Source organism: Salmo trutta, unplaced genomic scaffold (genome assembly GCF_901001165.1).
Source record: "Salmo trutta unplaced genomic scaffold, fSalTru1.1, whole genome shotgun sequence".
Taxonomy (NCBI): Eukaryota; Metazoa; Chordata; class Actinopteri; order Salmoniformes; family Salmonidae; genus Salmo; species Salmo trutta.
In genome coordinates, this window is record NW_021822911.1 from 16,752,296 (window position 1) to 16,767,369 (window position 15,074).

General features: G+C 42.2%; 1 protein-coding gene across 1 annotated transcript in view; it reads left to right on the top strand.

Moving 5' to 3' along the window:
* The window catches only part of LOC115186779 (zinc finger protein 271-like), a gene marked incomplete at both ends in the record, with an annotated part of 129,441 nt that overhangs the window by 63,903 nt on the left and 50,464 nt on the right, over window positions 1–15,074 (top strand). The window lies entirely within an intron of this gene.

The window sequence follows — 15,074 nt, forward strand, 5'->3', positions numbered from 1 at the left end:
CACACACACACACACACACACACACACACTGGATAAACTGGGTATACATACACACAAACTGGATACACAAACACACTGTATGCACAAACACACACACACACACACACACTCTGGACACACACACACACACACTGACACACATAAACACTGACACACATAAACACTGACACACACACACACTGACACACACTGACACACACACACACAATGGAAAAACACACAATGGACACTCACACATGACAGGCTTGTAATATTTTCTGATCTTTTACCACTTTGCATTTTTTATGATATATTTTACTGTTTGTACCACAGGAGGTTGGTGGGACCTTATTTAGGGAGGACAGGCTTGTAATGGCTGGAGTGGAATAAGTGGAATGGTATCAAACACGTGGTTTCCATGTGTTCCATTTCATTCACTCTGTTCCAGACATTATTATGAGCCGTCCTCCCCTCAGCAGCCTCCTCTGGTATGTACTGTCCTGTATGTGAGAGAGATCCAACAAGGAATTACAATGTATGTATTACTTTTAATACCTGCAAATGGCAAATAAACTACTGGAACTCCTTATGAATGTCTGCAGCCGACAAGAGGTGAAAATATTACCGGAATATTCTGCAAAATGTTGATGAAGACGTCACTCAATCCACCCAAAACAACATGCAGTCTTTCCACAAGACTCCCATGAAGTTATAGTGTGACGTTATGAGTCGACGTTAAAGTAACATTCTCACAACATACTGCACTTGTTTTATCCTGTTTTAGATGTATCCTCTGTTTAAACATTTAAACTCTTACAATAACACCGTTAAAATACCAATGTGATCATTTCTTGTCTTTTATGTTGGAAAAACAAATTGTACAATTATATGTAGACATACGCTCCATAGTTGTAGAAGTATACATGGTTATATTGTACTTTTCATAATAAAAGATACTTGAAACAAGAAAAAGCATGTTAATTGTGAAAACAATTTCGTTATTGATTTTTACATTGCTTCTCCCTGTCTCATGTTGACGTTTGTCATGAATCTTGACCTGGAGGCAGAACTGTGCGATTTCCTCTAGATATGTCAGCTGCAAAGTCAAAATTGTCTGTGGAAAATGTTGTTTTATGGTCTTAATTTAAGGGAAGGATTAGCAGGGTGGTTAGGGTTGAGGTTAGGATTCGTCGATAGTCGTCCCCTCCTTATCTTTACAAGGCTGCAGAACATGCAAGCTAGTGATGTGGGGGTTCTCTCATAACCCTCAGTCCCCAGGTGGGTAGATGGCAGGTTGAATAAAGAGAAGCTAGTGATGTGGGGGTTCTCTCATAACCCTCAGTCCCCAGGTGGGTAGATGGCGGGTTGAATAAAGAGAAGCTAGTGATGTGGGGGTTCTCTCATAACCCTCAGTCCCCAGGTGGGTAGATGGCGGGTTGAATAAAGAGAAGCTAGTGATGTGGGGGTTCTCTCATAACCCTCAGTCCCCAGGTGGGTAGATGGCGGGTTGAATAAAGAGAAGCTAGTGATGTGGGGGTTCTCTCATAACCCTCAGTCCCCAGGTGGGTAGATGGCGGGTTGAATAAAGAGAAGCTAGTGATGTGGGGGTTCTCTCATAACCCTCAGTCCCCAGGTGGGTAGATGGCAGGTTGTATAAAGAGAAGCTAGTGATGTGGGGGTTCTCTCATAACCCTCAGTCCCCAGGTGGGTAGATGGCAGGTTGAATAAAGAGAAGCTAGTGATGTGGGGGTTCTCCCATAACCCTCAGTCCCCAGGTGGGTAGATGGCAGGTTGAATAAAGAGAAGCTAGTGATGTGGGGGTTCTCTCATAACCCTCAGTCCCCAGGTGGGTAGATGGCAGGTTGAATAAAGAGAAGCTAGTGATGTGGGGGTTCTCTCATAACCCTCAGTCCCCAGGTGGGTAGATGGCAGGTTGAATAAAAAGAAAACGATAGGCTACATAAAACAATCCATAAATGTATTATTATTATGTAATTTACACAAAACATTAAGGACACCTTTTCTTTCCATGACAAACTGACCAGGCATAACTCAATATTAGGAAGCTATCCTTAATATTTTGTCACCTGTTCATCTCGTAATGAATAATGTAGAAATTGAGCAAGTTGAGGTGACTAAACTGCTTTGAGTAACCCTGGAATGTAAACTGCCATGGTCAAAACATATTGATACGACAGTAGCTAAGATGGGGAGAAGTCTGTCCATAATAAAGCCCTGCTCTACCTTCTTAACAACACTATATACAAGGCAGGTCCTACAGGCCCTAGTTTCTACCTTCTGTCATGGGAATTCTGTTCCCAATGTTCATAAACCGAACTTCAATTAAACTACTCAGTCTGCCCCCCAGAGGGTGTAAGATTCTGGTTGAATGAAGCAGACGGAGAGCCAGCCTACAATTGGTCAGAATGTTTATTTACAAGAGCTCTGAATATCATACAATGTACACAGCCTTTTATACTTGACATTTGGTCATACCATATGTCATACCCATGTTACATAATCTACTGCAAGCCTAAAGGTTTCTCCCCTCCCTGGGTGGGGAGACCTTCTTCCTGTTATCAGTTTCACAGTGGTCACAAGTTGTCTGCTGTCTGGTTGCTTACATTGCTAAATCATTAAGCTTCAACTTTTCCGACACACACACATTAGTACATTCATCTTATAATCACTCGGTTATACCTTTTCAGGGTGAAATCATTTAGTCAAACCTTTAATCATATTATTTCCATTACAATCCACCCTATTGGCTAAATATTTCACATACAATATAACACATCTATTTTTATTGGATTCAGAAATGTCACACAAAATCAAACTAGATCAAAGAAAACGAATACATGTATTTTCATTACATAATAGTCTCATCCTGCGACTGTGAAAGGGGGAAGTCTGGATCTAATGGGCACGAAGGATACAGATAATGCAGATCAGTGCAACTGTCTGGCTTCCTTGCCTTCGTGAACAGCTTTACCATACAGGCCATTCCCCTTGGTAAATTAATTCCATCGAGTAGAAAGTGGATGGTTGTCAACTGAAGTTTGGCTGTTGCGCAGGCATAACCTTCTTCTTTAGCTACTGATCTAGCTGTATACTGAATCCATTCCAGCCATAGGTTGGAATCCCCAAAGCAAGTCTCCACCTCAATCACTTCCTTAAGATCTTTCATCTGAACTATCCTCACCGGTCCTTGGCTCTGGATGACTACACGGGTAATGTCCGTTTTATCAGGGGTACTACTGGTATTCTGGCTGGCGGTAGAACTATCTCCTGTCCTAACCTCTACTACTCGAAATGGTACCGCAGTGTCGAAAATGGTCTGGTCAAGGCCAACATACCATAACCCTAAATCCTCTTTCTTTATGCTTTTAATGGTAATTCCTATCTTCAAGCAATACTTCCCTTGCTCTGGATTGCAGTCAAAAACCCTGGCCTTCACTATACTCCATCTGTTTCTATATTGGGTGTGTGGATTGACATAGCCTTCTCTCTCTGTGTGAGCTATGACCTGATTCCATGAGTTACACCGGGATCTACACAGATATCTTCCCCATGAAGTCAGAGTCCTAGACTGCCAGGAGGTTAGGGACCCCATTTGGTCTGCATAGAACTCTTTTGAGTCATCCTTCCCTAACTCTACTCTCACTTCCTTTTTATCCAGATCGAGTGACCTTTTGTACCTAGGCCATAAAAACTCCTCATCTTCTACACTATGGGTCAAGTTACCACTTTCTGACTTCTCGAGTGGTTCATGGTGTATTAGGAATATGGCTCCCACAATCAGACAGCTCAGACTGACCAGTACCCCTGTAAAGCCCCACCCCCTCCCGGAGAATATATCACTGGCTAGAGGCCAACCCACACTTTCACTTCTATGAACGCACACAGTGAGGATCGGGCGGGTTAGGGAATCTTCGTTAGAGAGGTAACCCCTAAACCTTATTGGTATTCAGTTCTTCTCCTAACTCTGTGATTGTTCGACAGTGTCAGTGTGTTTTACCCTCCCGCAATGTGTGACATGAACCCAGGTAGCTCTTTCAGCTATTCTCACCGCGAAGGCTATTACCAGGAACACTTGGTATGGGCCCTCCCACCGTGGCTGCTTCCGGTTCTTTTCTCCTCAGGGACTGGATCCACACCCAGTCTCCTGGTTGGATTGAGTGAATCATCTTCTCGTGTAATTCACCTGTTGGACACAAAGTCTCGGACATACGGGTTTGGTTAACCATGTGTTCTGTTAGTATATCTTCAACTTCTATGTCTACCTGTTCTGGCCTCCCTAACTCTGGCATTCTATATGGTTTACCTGATCAGCTAAAATGTAATCCATTATTTAAAGAGATAGATCCTAGTAAACCAACTACCCTAATCGTGTCCACCCAGTAAAGTGGGACCACTTCTTCCCATTTAATATACTTATCTATTATAAAAAAATGTTTTTTTTAAGTAGTTTGTTATCCAATAGGCTACAAAGTTTTCCGAACCTGCTCAACTATCCCCCTGTTGACACATGGCTCTGCCCATGTGTCAATCTTGCCGCATCTCTAAACAATGACTTCGGTAGTATTGGTAACTTATCATGATACCAAATACCGTCCTTATATAAATTGCTCCTAACTTCTCCCATTTCGAAATCCCTTTCACTGGTGCTCTAGACGGCTAATTTTAATATAGCTTTGTCTGTTTACTTCCTCTTTTAAGAACTGCTGTGTCGACGGCTGCGGTTTAACCTGTTTAGGATAGGGGGCAGTATTTTCACGGCCGGATAAAAAACGTACCTGATTTCATCTGTTTATTACTCCTGCCCAGAAACCAGAATATGCATATAATTGTTTGATTTTGATAGAACACACCCTAACGTTTCTAAAACTGTTTGAATGGTGTCTGAGTATAACAGAACTCATATGGCAGGCCAAAACCTGAGAAGATTGCATACAGGAAGTGCCCTCTCTGACCATTTCTTGGCCTTCTATAGCCTCTTTATGGAAAATAGAGGATCTCTGCTGTAACATGACATTTTCTAAGGCTCCCATAGGCTCTCAGAAGGCGCCAGAACGGGGAATGATGACTCTGCAGTCTCTGGCTGAAAAACAGTAGCGCATTTGGAGAGTGGTTGATCTGTGACCAATGAAACGGGCACGCGCATGCACGTGAAGAGTCCATTTTACATTTTCAGTCTTTGAACGAAAACAACGTCTCCTGGTCGGAATATTATTGCTATTTTACGAGAAAAATCACATAAAAATTAATTTTAAACAGCGTTTGACATGCTTCAAAGTACGGTAATGGAATATTTTTACATTTTTGTCACGATACGCGCCGGCGCGTCACCCTTCGTTACCCTTCGGATAGTGTCTTGAATGCACGAACAAAACACCACTATTTGGATATAACTATGGATTATTTGGAACCAAAACAACATTTGTTGTTGAAGTAGAAGTCCTGGGAGTGCATTCTGACGAAGAACAGCAAAGGTAATCCAATTTTTCTTATAGTAAATCAGAGTTTGGTGAGTACCAAACTTGGTGGGTGTCAAAATAGCTAGCCTGTGATGGCTGGGCTATCTACTCAGAATATTGCAAAATGTGCTTTCACCGAAAAGCTATTTTAAAATCGGACACCACGATTGCATAAAGGAGTTCTGTATCTATAATTCTTAAAATAATTGTTACGTTTTTTGTGAACGTTTATCGTGAGTAATTTAGTAAATTCACCGGAAGTGTTCGGTGGGAATGCTAGTTCTGAACGTCACATGCTAATGTAAAAAGCTGGTTTTTGATATAAATATGAACTTGATTGAACAAAACATGCATGTATTGTATAACATAATGTCCTAGGAGTGTCATCTGATGAAGATCAAAGGTTAGTGCTGCATTTAGCTGTGGTTTTGGTTTTTGTGACATTATATGCTAGCTTGAAAAATGGGTGTCTGATTTTGTCTGGCTGGGTAGATTCCCTAACCCGCCCGATCCTCACTGTGTGCGTTCATTGAAGTGAAAGTGTGGGTTGGCCTCTAGCCAGTGATATATTCTCCGGGAAGGGGTGGGGCTTTACAGGGGTACTGGTCAGTCTGAGCTGTCTGATTGTGGGAGCCATATTCCTAATTCACCATTGTTACGAATCATTTTGGCCCACCGGTCTAGGGGGGGGGATGGATACGATATCCGTAACATAAATCATGCAAATTATAATCGTGACATGTAACAGTGAGAACCAAAAACCACAGACAACTGAAATCTACCGTCAAACTCAAAAGGTTTATTTTAAACACACGGTAAAGGGGTGTGAGAAAAGGGGCTGAGCTGGACCCAAGCAAAGAAACAATAATCAAAAACACCCCTAAGCTAGACTAGCCTATTTCCACAACAGCTAGCTAACTAACCAAAAATACAGAGGGTGGTCCGCCCAGTTCTAACTAGGGTACTTAGACACAGTATTCCTACGGGTAATGTATGCCCATGGGCGACTTGTCTTGGTACCCCCTTTTCTCACCAACAAACAAACAATCAACACTTTAACAAAATAATACTCACAGGTGGGATGGACAAAGTGACATGTAGTTTCAAAACAAAAGAGATCAACACAGAGATGTAGAGCTAGGGACAGAGAGACAGAAAGAGAGAGAGAGAGAGAGAGAGAGAGAGATAATGAACACAAAGATTGATCACAGAGTGAGAATGAGCTAGCGAGAAATTGATCTGGGGAGAAAACAACTGACTGGGTTTTTAAACCAAGGGAAAGGGGCTGTGATAGGTTGAGGGAAAAGGAACAGGTGTCTTCTGATTGGGGAGTGATGATTGTCACCTGTGAGGAGGAGAAGGAGAGAAAAGAAACACACACACAGGATACCTGTATCCGCAACAGGGTGTCTGCTGTCTCTGGGCGAAGAACAGCAGGACAATTTGTGAGTGGTCAGCCTGGGAACAGTGACACTGGAGATGCGCGTTCATGAGAATTCTCCATTATTTTCTTTCAGCCTTTGAATTAATACGTCGCCCGGTTGGAATATTATTGCTATTTTACGAGAAAAATAGCATAAAAATTGATTTTAAACAGCGTTTGACATGCTTCGAAGTACGGTAATGGAATATTTTGACATTTTTTGTCACGAAATGCGCTCGCACGTCACCCTTCGGATAGTGACCTGAACACACGAACAAAATGGAGGTATTTGGATATAACTATGGATTATTTGGAACCAAAACAACATTTGTTGTTGAAGTAGAAGTCCTGGGAGTGCATTTTGACGAAGAACAGCAAAGGTAATCCAATTTTTCTAATAGTAATTCTGAGTTTAGGTTGTCCAAAACTTGGTGGGTGTCAAATTAGCTAGCCGTGATGGCCGGGCTATGTACTCAGAATATTGCAAAATGTGCTTTCGCCAAAAAGCTATTTTAAAATCTGACACCGCGATTGCATAAAGGAGTTCTGTATCTATAATTCTTAAAATAATTGTTATGTATTTTGTGAACGTTTATCGTGAGTAATTTAGTAAATTCACCGGAAGTTTGCGGTGGGTATGCTAGTTCTGAACATCACATGCTAATGTAAAAAGCTGTTTTTTGATATAAATATGAACTTGATTGAACAAAACATGCATGTATTGTATAACATAATGTCCCAGGAGCGTCATCTGATGAAGATCATCAAAGGTTAGTGCTGCATTTAGCTGTGGTTTTGGTTTTTGTGACATATATGCTTGCTTTGAAAATGGCTGTGTGATTATTTTTGACAGGGTACTCTCCTGACATAATCGAATGTTTTGCTTTCGCTGTAAAGACTTTTTGAAATCGGACAATGTGGTTAGATTAACGAGAGTCTTGTCTTTCAAATGGTGTAAAATAGTCATATGTTCTAGAAATTGAAGTTATAGCATTTTTTAGGTATTTGTATTTCGCGCCACACGATTCCACTGGCTGTTGACTAGGGTGGGACGCAGGCGTTAATTATTTAATCAAACAGCATGCTAAAAGCATCAGACCATTTCAGTACATATAGTTGATTTTATTAAAACACATGGGGTGTGTCTATATATGGAAAAATACACATAACATTTCAACCAATCGATTGGTAGAAATGACAGATGACTCTTGGTTGACCAAGATTTATTTTAGGTGGGGACAGCACTAGAACATGATTTTGGGGCTCCTAGGTGGAGCAGTGGTCTAAGACACTACATCTCAGTGCTTGAGGTGTCACTACAGACACCCCGGTTCGAGTCCAGGCTGTCACAACTGGCCGTGATTGGGAGTTAAATAAAGGTTACATGTCTTCATGGTTCTGGGTTTGTTTTGTTCATGTCTTCATGGTTCTGGGTTTGTTGTGTTCATGTCTTCATGGTTCTGGGTTTGTTGTGTTCAAGTCTTCTTGGTTCTGGGTTTGTTGTGTTCATGGTTCTGGGTTTGTTGTGGTTCAGGTCTTCTTGGTTCTGGGTTTGTTGTGTTCAGGTCTTCATGGTTCTGGGTTTGTTGTGTTCATGTCTTCATGGTTCTGGGTTTGTTGTGTTCATGTCTTCTTGGTTCTGGGTTTGTTGTGTTTCATGGTTCTGGGTTTGTTGTGTTCATGGTTCTGGGTTTGTTGTGTTCATGTCTTCATGGTTCTGGGTTTGTTGTGTTCATGGTTCTGGGTTTGTTGTGTTCATGTCTTCATGGTTCTGGGTTTGTTGTGTTCATGTCTTCTTGGTTCTGGGGTTTGTTGGTTGTTCATGGTTCTGGGTTTGTTGTGTTCATGGTTCTGGGTTTGTTGTGTTCATGGTTCTGGGTTTGTTGTGTTCATGTCTTCATGGTTCTGGGTTTGTTGTGTTCATGGTTCTGGGTTTGTTGTGTTCATGTCTTCATGGTTCTGGGTTTGTTGTGTTCATGTCTTCTTGGTTCTGGGTTTGTTGTGTTCATGGTTCTGGGTTTGTTGTGTTCATGGTTCTGGGTTTGTTGTGTTCATGGTTCTGGGTTTGTTGTGTTCATGTCTTCATGGTTCTGGGTTTGTTGTGTTCATGGTTCTGGGTTTGTTGTGTTCATGTCTTCATGGTTCTGGGTTTGTTGTGTTCATGTCTTCTTGGTTCTGGGTTTGTTGTGTTCATGGTTCTGGGTTTGTTGTGTTCATGGTTCTGGGTTTGTTGTGTTCATGGTTCTGGGTTTGTTGTGTTCATGTCTTCATGGTCTGGGTTTGTTGTGTTCAGGTCTTCTTGGTTCTGGGTTTGTTGTGTTCATGGTTTTGGGTTTGTTGTGTTCATGGTTCTGGGTTTGTTGTGTTCCGGTCTTCTTGGTTCTGGGTTTGTTGTGTTCATGTCTTCATGGTTCTGGGTTTGTTGTGTTCATGTCTTCATGGTTCTGGGTTTGTTGTGTTCATGTCTTCTTGGTTCTGGGTTTGTTGTGTTCATGGTTCTGGGTTTGTTGTGTTCATGGTTCTGGGTTTGTTGTGTTCATGTCTTCATGGTTCTGGGTTTGTTGTGTTCATGGTTCTGGGTTTGTTGTGTTCATGTCTTCATGGTTCTGGGTTTGTTGTGTTCATGTCTTCTTGGTTCTGGGTTTGTTGTGTTCATGGTTCTGGGTTTGTTGTGTTCATGGTTCTGGGTTTGTTGTGTTCATGGTTCTGGGTTTGTTGTGTTCATGTCTTCATGGTTCTGGGTTTGTTGTGTTCATGGTTCTGGGTTTGTTGTGTTCATGTCTTCATGGTTCTGGGTTCATTGTGTTCATGTCTTCTTGGTTCTGTTTTGTTGTGTTCATGGTCTGGGTTTGTTGTGTTCATGGTTCTGGGTTTGTTGTGTTCATGGTTCTGGGTTTGTTGTGTTCATGTCTTCATGGTTCTGGGTTTGTTGTGTTCATGGTTCTGGGTTTGTTGTGTTCATGTCTTCATGGTTCTGGGTTTGTTGTGTTCATGGTTCTGGGTTTGTTGTGTTTCATGGTTCTGGGTTTGTTGTGTTCATGGTTCTGGGTTTGTTGTGTTCATGGTTCTGGGTTTGTTGTCTTCATGGTTCTGGGTTTGTTGTGTTCATGGTTCTGGGTTTGTTGTGTTCATGTCTTCTTGGTTCTGTTCATGTCTTCTTGGTTCTGGGTTTGTTGTGTTCAGGTCTTCTTGGTTCTGGGTTTGTTGTGTTCATGGTTCTGGGTTTGTTGTGTTCATGGTTCTGGGTTTGTTGTGTTCATGGTTCTGGGTTTGTTGTGTTCATGTCTTCATGGTTCTGGGTTGTTGTGTTCATGGTTCTGGGTTTGTTGTGTTCATGTCTTCATGGTTCTGGGTTTGTTGTGTTCATGGTTCTGGGTTTGTTGTTCATGTCTTCATGGTTCTGGGTTTGTTGTGTTCATGGTTCTGGGTTTGTTGTGTTCATTGGTTCTGGGTTTGTTGTGTTCATGGTTCTGGGTTTGTTGTGTTCATGGTTCTGGGTTGTTGTTCATGGTTGGTTTGTTGGTTCATGTCTTCATGGTTCTGGGTTTGTTGTGTTCATGGTTCTGGGTTTGTTGTGTTCATGTCTTCATGGTTCTGGGTTTGTTGTGTTCATGGTTCTGGGTTTGTTGTGTTCAGGTCTTCTTGGTTCTGGGTTTGTTGTGTTCATGGTTTCTGGGTTTGTTGTGTTCATGGTTCTGGGTTTGTTGTGTTCATGGTTCTGGGTTTGTTGTGTTCATGTCTTCATGGTTCTGGGTTTGTTGTGTTCATGGTTCTGGGTTTGTTGTGTTCATGTCTTCATGGTTCTGGGTTTGTTGTGTTCATGGTTCTGGGTTTGTTTTGTTCATGTCTTCATGGTTCTGGGTTTGTTGTGTTCATGTCTTCATGGTTCTGGGTTTGTTGTGTTCAAGTCTTCTTGGTTCTGGGTTTGTTGTGTTCATGGTTCTGGGTTTGTTGTGTTCAGGTCTTCTTGGTTCTGGGTTTGTTGTGTTCAGGTCTTCATGGTTCTGGGTTTGTTGTGTTCATGTCTTCATGGTTCTGGGTTTGTTGTGTTCATGTCTTCTTGGTTCTGGGTTTGTTGTGTTCATGGTTCTGGGTTTGTTGTGTTCATGGTTCTGGGTTTGTTGTGTTCATGTCTTCATGGTTCTGGGTTTGTTGTGTTCATGGTTCTGGGTTTGTTGTGTTCATGTCTTCATGGTTCTGGGTTTGTTGTGTTCATGTCTTCTTGGTTCTGGGTTTGTTGTGTTCATGGTTCTGGGTTTGTTGTGTTCATGGTTCTGGGTTTGTTGTGTTCATGGTTCTGGGTTTGTTGTGTTCATGTCTTCATGGTTCTGGGTTTGTTGTGTTCATGGTTCTGGGTTTGTTGTGTTCATGTCTTCATGGTTCTGGGTTTGTTGTGTTCATGTCTTCTTGGTTCTGGGTTTGTTGTGTTCATGGTTCTGGGTTTGTTGTGTTCATGGTTCTGGGTTTGTTGTGTTCATGGTTCTGGGTTTGTTGTGTTCATGTCTTCATGGTTCTGGGTTTGTTGTGTTCATGGTTCTGGGTTTGTTGTGTTCATGTCTTCATGGTTCTGGGTTTGTTGTGTTCATGTCTTCTTGGTTCTGGGTTTGTTGTGTTCATGGTTCTGGGTTTGTTGTGTTCATGGTTCTGGGTTTGTTGTGTTCATGGTTCTGGGTTTGTTGTGTTCATGTCTTCATGGTTCTGGGTTTGTTGTGTTCAGGTCTTCTTGGTTCTGGGTTTGTTGTGTTCATGGTTTTGGGTTTGTTGTGTTCATGGTTCTGGGTTTGTTGTGTTCCGGTCTTCTTGGTTCTGGGTTTGTTGTGTTCAGGTCTTCATGGTTCTGGGTTTGTTGTGTTCATGTCTTCATGGTTCTGGGTTTGTTGTGTTCATGTCTTCTTGGTTCTGGGTTTGTTGTGTTCATGGTTCTGGGTTTGTTGTGTTCATGGTTCTGGGTTTGTTGTGTTCATGTCTTCATGGTTCTGGGTTTGTTGTGTTCATGGTTCTGGGTTTGTTGTGTTCATGTCTTCATGGTTCTGGGTTTGTGTGTTCATGTCTTCTTGGTTCTGGGTTTGTTGTGTTCATGGTTCTGGGTTTGTTGTGTTCATGGTTCTGGGTTTGTTGTGTTCATGGTTCTGGGTTTGTTGTGTTCATGTCTTCATGGTTCTGGGTTTGTTGTGTTCATGGTTCTGGGTTTGTTGTGTTCATGTCTTCATGGTTCTGGGTTCATTGTGTTCATGTCTTCTTGGTTCTGGGTTTGTTGTGTTCATGGTTCTGGGTTTGTTGTGTTCATGGTTCTGGGTTTGTTGTGTTCATGGTTCTGGGTTTGTTGTGTTCATGTCTTCATGGTTCTGGGTTTGTTGTGTTCATGGTTCTGGGTTTGTTGTGTTCATGTCTTCATGGTTCTGGGTTTGTTGTGTTCATGGTTCTGGGTTAGTTGTGTTCATGGTTCTGGGTTTGTTGTGTTCATGGTTCTGGGTTGTTGTGTTCATGGTTCTGGGTTTGTTGTCTTCATGGTTCTGGGTTTGTTGTGTTCATGGTTCTGGGTTTGTTGTGTTCATGTCTTCTTGGTTCTGTTCATGTCTTCTTGGTTCTGGGTTTGTTGTGTTCAGGTCTTCTTGGTTCTGGGTTTTGTTGTGTCATGGTTTCTGGGTTTGTTGTGTTCATGGTTCTGGGTTTGTTGTGTTTCATGGTTTCTGGTTTGTTGTGTTCATGTCTTCATGGTTCTGGGTTTGTTGTGTTCATGGTTCTGGGTTTGTTGTGTTCATGTCTTCATGGTTCTGGGTTTGTTGTGTTCATGGTTCTGGGTTTGTTGTGTTCAGGTCTTCTGGTTCTGGGTTTGTTGTGTTCATGGTTCTGGGTTTGTTGTGTCATGGTCTGGGTTTGTGTTCTGGGTTTGTTGTGTTCATGGTTTGGGTTTGTTGTGTCATGTCTTCATGGTTCTGGGTTTGTTGTGTTCATGGTTCTGGGTTTGTGTGTTCATGTCTTCATGGTTCTGGGTTTGTTGTGTTCATGGTTCTGGGTTTGTTGTGTTCAGGTCTCTATTGGTTCTGGGTTTGTTGTGTTCATGGTTCTGGGTTGTTGTGTTCATGGTTCTGGGTTTGTTGTGTTCATGGTTCTGGGTTTGTTGTGTTCATGTCTTCCATGGTTCTGGTGTTGTTGTGTTCATGGTTCTGGGTTGTTGTGTTCATGTCTTCATGGTTCTGGGGTTTGTTGTGTTCATGGTTCTGGGTTTGTTGTGTTCAGGTCTTCTTGGTTCTGGGTTTGTTGTGTTCATGGTTCTGGGTTTGTTGTGTTCATGGTTCTGGGTTTGTTGTGTTCATGGTTCTGGGTTTGTTGTGTTATGTCTTCATGGTTCTGGGTTTGGATTGTGTTCATGTCTGGGTTTGTTGTGTTCATGTCTTCATGGTTCTGGGTTGTTGTGTTCATGGTTCTGGGTTTGTTGTGTTCAGGTCTTCTTGGTTCTGGGTTTGTTGTGTTCATGGTTCTGGGTTTGTTGTGTTCATGTCTTCATGGTTCTGGGTTTGTTGTGTTCTTGGTTCTGGGTTTGTTGTGTTCTTGGTTCTGGGTTTGTTGTGTTCAGGTCTTCTTGGTTCTGGGTTTGTTGTGTTCATGTCTTCTTGGTTCTGGGTTTGTTGTGTTCAGGTCTTCTTGGTTCTGGGTTTGTTGTGTTCATGGTTCTGGGTTTGTTGTGTTCAGGTCTTCATGGTTCTGGGTTTGTTGTGTTCATGTCTTCTTGGTTTTGGGTTTGTTGTGTTCATGGTTCTGGGTTTGTTGTGTTCAGGTCTTCTTGGTTCTGGGTTTGTTGACTGTACTGTAGAGAACAGAGGGGTCCTCCTCAGCTGCTTGTTCCACCGTGGGCCTGGAGAAAGAAAGATCCATTAAACTGAATGTGACTCCCAAATGGCACCCTACTCCCTTATCGTGCACTACTTTTGACCAGTAGTGAACTAAATAGGGAATAGGGTGCCATTTAGAATGGAACCAGAGCCATTCCTTAAAACCCTCATCACATCACTCCTTCATTATAGACATGTCATAGTAATTGTCTTGAGATGTATATTGTAGAGTGCAGTTTCAGGAAATGCCATTTGGCCAGAAGAATACCCCTGGAACCTTTAAGACATTAAAACTGTGACTTTTCAAAATGCCTACTTTTACACCATAGTATGAGTTCAATGAAATGTCATCAGATAGTGATGGAGGGAGTTCTCAGAGAACAATGAAATGTCATCAGATAGTGATGGAGGGAGTTCTCAGAGAACAATGAAATGTCATCAGATAGTGATGGAGGGAGTTCTCAGAGAACAATGAAATGTCATCAGATAGTGATGGAGGGAGTTCTCAGAGAACAATGAAATGTCATCAGATAGTGATGGAGGGAGTTCTCAGAGAACAATGAAATGTCATCAGATAGTGATGGAGGGAGTTCTCAGAGAACAATGAAATGTCATCAGATAGTGATGGAGGGAGTTCTCAGAGAACAATGAAATGTCATCAGATAGTGATGGAGGGAGTTCTCAGAGAACAATGAAATGTCATCAGATAGTGATGGAGGGAGTTCTCAGAGAACAATGAAATGTCATCAGATAGTGATGGAGGGAGTTCTCAGAGAACAATGAAATGTCATCAGATAGTGATGGAGGGAGTTCTCAGAGAACAATGAAATGTCATCAGATAGTGATGGAGGGAGTTCTCAGAGAACAATGAAATGTCATCAGATAGTGATGGAGGGAGTTCTCAGAGAACAATGAGGGGTCACTAATGGTCAACTGTTTTGCTTATTTGAATGACTTTGTCTACTCCTCCAATAAGCAGCAACATATGAATGACCTTGATGCTGTCTGTGTGTTCACAATGTTGTATACAGTATTGACTCTATGTTGTTGTAATGGTAGAATATGCTCAGAGGGTGGCAGCGCTGGAGAGGTTGAATTTCACAGCAGCTTACTGGACATCCTCGTCCTGTTCCTGGTCGAAGGTGGCCACTGTCTGTGCTGCAGCAGGGGTCATGGCCATGCCTGAGATGTTGACATACACTGCACTAGAGTCTCCCTGATGGAGAGAGAGAACAGACAATATAAATAGACCTGGGGACAGACAGCATGAAGAGTGGAAATTTCCCACAAAGCAACAAAAATGATCTTCCATCTGTCTGAACAGACTCACCTGTCCGTCGTCTGCTGTGTGTCTTGTGTGAG